The sequence below is a fragment of the Esox lucius genome, chromosome 15, assembly GCF_011004845.1.
Source record: "Esox lucius isolate fEsoLuc1 chromosome 15, fEsoLuc1.pri, whole genome shotgun sequence".
NCBI classification, from domain to species: Eukaryota; Metazoa; Chordata; class Actinopteri; order Esociformes; family Esocidae; genus Esox; species Esox lucius.
In genome coordinates this window covers 3,045,135-3,051,652 of record NC_047583.1, presented here as the reverse complement: position 1 = coordinate 3,051,652, position 6,518 = coordinate 3,045,135, and the positions used below count along the sequence as shown (strand labels likewise).

The window sequence follows — 6,518 nt, the reverse complement described above, 5'->3', positions numbered from 1 at the left end:
GTTGTTGTTATTGTTACTGTTATTTTCTGTCATGTTGTGTCTACTGAGCCACAGTAGAATAATATAATTCAACTGGGCTTTATCTCAATGGCCATAGCAGTTCAATCAATAGCAACCCACATTCCAGTCCTGACTGGCCTGAAGCTATGCATGGTTTGTTCTGGTTGGTCCCTGGATGGGAGACCAGTTGATTTGTTCTGGTTGGTCCCTGGATGGGAGACCAGTTGGTGTTAGAGGGCCAGTAGGAAGCAGTATGAAACAATCCCCAAAACATTGAGTACATTTATAAAATATTCCATGGCCCATATCTTAAGGGTACATGTATTAACCCTGTGGTCCTTATTACTTTTCCAAACTGGCCCTTATGCCTTTACGCCTTAACCAATTATCCCAAAAAGTGGCTGATTCAACCCTCGCTCTTAAAGAATCTGACAGCATTTTGTTTGAAATAAGAATGTGTTTCTTGGCAAAATGTGGGTTAAAAATGACCTCACAACTACCCATCTGGTTTTCTCTGTTTGTTGGTGTCTGTCAACAGTCACCACTTAACACCAAAAGACATGTGCAATGAGACACGAAGGCTTTTCCTGGTGGAGCCGCTGTCTCTGCTTGGGCAAACTCCACTCTGCCTAGAACTTTCTGGCCTGAAATCCTTCAAACAGACAGCCCCACTGGTAGAGCCGCTCACACGCAACCAACTAACCAACATTAATACTGGATTTTCTTGAAGCCCAGAGCATGTGCTGTGCCCTCCATAGGTTTTGGGACAATGAAGATATTTGCATTGTTTTGCCTCAAAATGGAATACAATGTACAAAGGGCAATGTATACCACTAGTATAGGTGGAAGGAAAAAATCTTTAACATTGATTTAGAGGCCATTCAAGATGCATTAGTTCTTCAGTAATTACGTAGAACTCAATTATAAAAATCCACTGAAGACCAGAACAAAACTGGAGGGCTTAGGTTTTTAAGCAGTAGTAAATGTGATAAATGGATTTGGAATTAATTTACTAAGCCGAAGGAGTAAAACAGCCAACTGACGTTTAAAGCTGCAGCAGTCCGACCTGGATATATCTTCTGGAATAGTTTGTGGGTGGGATATTCTTTTATCTCCTTTTATTGAGAATATAACTCACTTCATTCATGGTGTTTTCATGTGCTTGTGTATTTTGGTATTAGTCTGAATTCATGCTGGGCTGAAGCCCCTGGGCTCAAAACCATCATGGGACTAAGAGGCAAACAGTTATAATCTATGTATTAGTGCTGTCAAACGATTAAATGAATTACAATTATTTACATAATCTTCTGTCGTTAATTGGGGTTAAACAAATTTGGCCCTCAATAAATACTTACCTGTTTTATAAAGCATTATGTTATTATGTTAATAATACAATGCTTTATAAAATTGTATCAGTCTGTGTTATATGGTCAACTATGGACAGTGCTTGACTTAAATAAGTGCAGGAGCTGTCTTTTTCCAAGTTGTTGCCTTAGACCAAGGTGTCACTACTGTAAAATTTCAGCCATAAAATGTCTTCAATAACTGGTAGCGTCTATTTCTAGGCCATGTAAAACTAAAAAGAAGGTTGCTGGAGTGTGTAAAGCTGTCATCAGGGCAGAAGCTGACTACTTTAAAGAATCTACAATATGAAATGTAACACTTTTTTGGTTGCTACATGATTCCATATGTGTTATTTAATTGTTCTGATGTCTTCGCTATTATTCTACAATGTGGAAAAGAATCAAACTAAAGACCCTTGAATGAGTAGGTGTGCACACACTCTTGACTGGTACAGCATATTTGCTTACTGGTATGGACATTATAGAGAGCCCCACAGTGACTGCAAGCAGATGGATGTACTGTTGCTGTACCTGGCAGCAGAAGGCATGGGTGGGTGGCAGGGCCTGTGTGTGCCCGCCGCCGTGTGGACGATCCTGGGTCGTGAGGGATACTGCTGTGCCCTCCCTCCGCTCCGGGCCAGATGGTGACATGGGAGGGTACTGCTTGTCACTGCCGGTGATGTCATCTTCCGGGTCTATACTCTGCCAAACCAACAGACCAGAAAGAGAAAGAGAGTGAGAGAGACGAAAAGGAGAGATGAGAGAGAGAGATGATGGTGCTGCAGACGAAGCCATTTGGTCGATGGGCTTTAGTAGAGCTGCCACTCTCTGCATTCTTGACGCTGTAGGGGATTATCATGATTAGTAAGTGTTGACCATAACTCTAAACACTTGTTTCTCTGAAATATGAGAGCACAGTGACCACAGTGAGAAAAACAACTAACCATGCTTATGAAAATGGCCAAGATTGTTTGAGTAGCTCAGCATATTTGCACCTCATTCTTGAGTAGAATAATAAAAAAGATTACAAATTTCAAAGGTACCAAATTTGATGGATGTGCGTAAAATAGTATATGAATGGCCTTGTAGAGGCCAACAACGAGTTCCAGCTATGTATTAACATCATTGGAGACCAACAGCTGTGGTGAGCAGTCGGTAGCTAGAACTCTTACTGTAGTTTCTCTGTGAAACATCCCTCTAATTAGCCCTGTGAGACTCACTCCTCAGCGAATTGAAGCACACCACTGAACTATGGCATCATGTAGACATACTAAATTGTATGTGTACAGTCTCTCCATTAGGAATGTCTGTGATCCTCAGCAACTTGGGAATAGTTAACTGAGTTGACCCCAAGCTGGAAAACGGAGTCTAGGATGGAGAAAAATTTCTGACAAAGAGTATCTTTGTCATGAAGGCCTGTGACATTGTGTATGTGTGTTAGAGCATAATATGCGCCTGTGTGTGTGTGTATGTGCGTGTGTCACTACAGAACTAAATTAGGCTGTGTGATGGACTTAGTACCAGACATGTTAAGTTTTTCCGCATAAAACCCTGGATAGCCAATCAGCTGCTTGCACAAAGGAAGGAGAATTACAATAAAATTTTTCTTTGGCAAAGCAATTCCAGCGGTCTTCAGCCACCACACTCTCGCCCATAACCTCTTCACCTCTCCACTCCTCTCTTTACCTCCTGCCAATCTTTTCAATCTTCCCCCTGTTTCTTCTTGTCCGTTGTCTCCGATTTTCTCAGTCCTTCTTCCCGTCTTTGTCAGGCTGCTCTTGTGGGGGACATGAACGGGAGGACATGAGCGTGGTGGAAAAACGCAGACATGGTTCAGATCCAGACAGATGGAATGACTGACACACAGACAGATCGACAGAAAGATGGACAGCTGGACAATTGGACAGGCTGGTCATTAGACTGCTATGGCTATCATCAGCTGCAAAGAGTGTTAAACAGATAGCCATACACTTACCTCTCTCTACCTTTCCCTCTCCCCTCTCTCTCTCTTTTGCACATATATCTCTCCTCCCTTCTCTTGCTCCCTCTCTCTCTGTCTCTCTTACAAATTAAAGTTGTCTCTCCTCCTCTCCTAGATTCCCATCTTGAACTACTGTATCTCTTCTTGTACATCCCTGTCTTCATCTGTTGGAGTTCACTACCATTTTTGATGTCGACTCCGCTGTCCTTCCCGGGTTCTACTCTTCATCTCTTAGTCCCTCTCTCGCAGTGATTAGGGAGCCTTAAAGAACGCTGATCCACACTTCTGTAGTGCTCTTCTGTAATCAAGGCTTTGAGCTGAGGAGTGGAGCGGTTGGCGCCGGGCGACTGTTGTCTTCTCTCTTAACAAGTGTTTTCATCCAGCCTCTTCTGTTCCTTCACACGTGTTTATATCCTTGTATCAATTTATGTATTTTTTTTGTCTCTAGCTCTCCCTCTAAGAAGTCTTGGTTACACCTCTCATGGAGAAAAACAGAGTCCTCCACAGACACATTAAAATTCTCAATGACCCAATAGAACAGCCGTGGCCATTAGCCGACGTCTGCCGAGGAGGGTGTTTGTGACGTGCTGGGACAATGTTTGCTGTGCCACACAGACACGAAAGCCGTGGCATCGGTCATCTTCACATGCAGATCCCTGGATGTGCATGTCATTGCCTCTCCAACCCTACACCCAGCAGAAGATGTGTCCCCTGAGATTCACTGCATGGTTTCCCTGTTCGGACAGTCCCAGAGGGAGTTGCTTCAGATATGTGGTTGCCATGGCACCGAGAGGCCTGGCAGAGAGCTCATTCCTTGAAATTTGGTAAATATTTATATTCTTGTTGTTTGAGTCTTTCATTTTAGTTTTAATTCTCAAATGTTTAGTATTAGGTCTGGATTACATCTCAAAAAGGTGAATATCGTGGCACCTTTTTTCAAATCAAAAAGTGGCACCTTCAAATGTTCTAGATTCATTTCACATAAAGTGAAATATTTCAAGCCTTTTATGTTCCAATCTTGAAGATTATGGCTTACAGCTCATGGAAATCAAAAATCCAGTATCTCAAAATAATAGAATACATTTTTTACAATAAAGATATTTCAAACTGAGAAGAACTCAAAAGCTTCAAAGAACCAAGGTGGCATACCAAGGTGAGACATCTTAAACTGTTCTGTCTGCCTGCCTGCCTCCTCCATTGGCTCAGAACATGTGGTTCTCTTTTGACTCCATCTTGATCTGCTGGAGGCTTTAACAACTGGAAACCTTCAACTCTGGCTTGTCCAGAACTGCGCTATGAAAAGCGCTATAACAGCTGAATAAATAATAATGATTATCAGCAGGGCCTTTTTCAGTCTCAGCAAATTGACTGAGTTTCTCCAGGGTTTGTTTCATGCTAATATGGACATCATGGCTACGGCATAGTAATGAATGGTAAACTGTGGTCTTTAGTTTAAAAAAATTAATTGTATAGAAAATGTATAGAGAGAGCAAGTAAAGAGAGAGAAGGCAGAGTGTGAAGGTGGAGAGAGAAGGTAGAGAGAGAGAGAGAAGGTAGAGAGAGAGATTAGAAAGAGAAGGTAGAGAGAGAGAAGGTAGAGAGAGAGAGATTAGAGAGAGAAGGTAAAGAGAGAGAGAGATTTGAGAGAGTAGGTAGAGAGAGAGAGAGAGAGATTTGAGAGAGAAGGTAGAGAGAGAGAGAGAGAGATTAGAGATAATTAGAGAGAGAGAGAGAGATTAGAGAGAGAAGGTAGAGAGAGAGATTAGAGAGAGAAGGTAGAAAGAGAGAGAGATTAGAGAGAGAAGGTAGAGAGAGAGATTAGAGAGAGAAGGTAGAGAGAGAGAGAGAGATTAGAGAGAGAAGGTAGAGAGAGAGAGAGATTATAGAGAGAAGGTAGAGAGAGAAAGAGTGAGAGTCGTGACTAGAGGCTGGTGAGGATCCCATCTTATTTTGGTTACATTAACCCACAACGGATTTTAAAATTAGTCCCTATTTACTGTATCAATACACACACACACTCACACATCCAAATGTATTTATTCACCTACTCTTTGATCAATGATTAAGCTAGGAGCTGTACTGTCTTTCATTTCTAAATAATCTGCTGCCTAATACTTCCATCTTATTGTTTGTCCTGATTAGATTTGTGCTACAGTGACACTTGGAACCATTTCATGTTTACAAATGATATCTGATAATGGCGGGTTTCTTCAGCACTTCCCCATGACAGCATAATAGTTGTGGCTAAAATGTTGTTTGTAGTCCAGGCAGATTTTGAAACAGAACATTCTAAATGATCTGAATAATCCCCTTCATCTGCACATCTTGACTTTTAAGTTAACATCCATGGTGGTGAGCTTGTCAATAGGATGCAACTCATTTATTTAACACAGAAAATAGCATTAAAGGCTTTTCCCCCCGAAACCGCTGGCAATCAGATTGGTATAGTTTATACATGATTAGTGCTCCTTTAAATGTACCTACAGTAGTCTGATAATATGTAGAATCACGTGAAAAAGGTAGTGCACCCCCTGAAAAAGTTAGTGCACCCTTTGTCTTGCTTATTTTTTTGACATTAACAGTGACAAAAGGGGCCTGTGGTTAACCTGATGTTACCCTCGGGTTCATAGAGACTTCTATGACCATCTTTCGGTCAGCTCTTGGGCTAAATTTCCACTCTCCTATGTCGATAGCCAGCGGTCTGGATTCTCTCCATGTGTAGATTATCCTCAGGTAGGTCTTTTGATCTTGGTACAAAGTACAAGCACATACCCATATTTAAGACCAAACCAGACCAAACCAAGTTTATAATCCTTATGTAAGCCTGGACGAAGTTACATTTAATAATGATTTTCTAATTATTTCATTGTTTTGCACCTGATTCTAATTTTAGATATTTTATGTGATGTAATGATAATGTTGTAATAACTATTCCTGTATATGGACATTTTAATGTTGTGGATATTTAACTGGGATATTTTTGTCAATGAATGCGAATGGAATTCAGCTCATGTTGCAGACACATTTGTTTGTACTTGGACTGTCTTAAGACTATAGACTTATCCCTATAGATAGGTATTTACATTTTAGGCTGCATTGTATCTTGCCTGATGTTCAACTCAATCTGCACCATTTATGTATCATTTTAGTGAACTCTGGTAACATTTATTTATTATCGTTTTCTACCTGTATCA

At 41.0% G+C, this 6,518-nt stretch overlaps 1 long non-coding RNA gene across 1 annotated transcript; it reads right to left on the bottom strand.

Annotated features, from left to right (window-relative positions):
• Positions 1-1,831: 1,831 nt before the first annotated feature.
• Positions 1,832-3,585, bottom strand: LOC105016024. Its single transcript, XR_828419.2, has 3 exons — positions 3,506-3,585; positions 3,030-3,120; positions 1,832-2,045 (listed from the first exon to the last, which is right to left on the bottom strand). It is a non-coding gene; the product is annotated as an uncharacterized LOC105016024 (long non-coding RNA).
• Between the last annotated feature and the right edge of the window lie 2,933 nt (positions 3,586-6,518).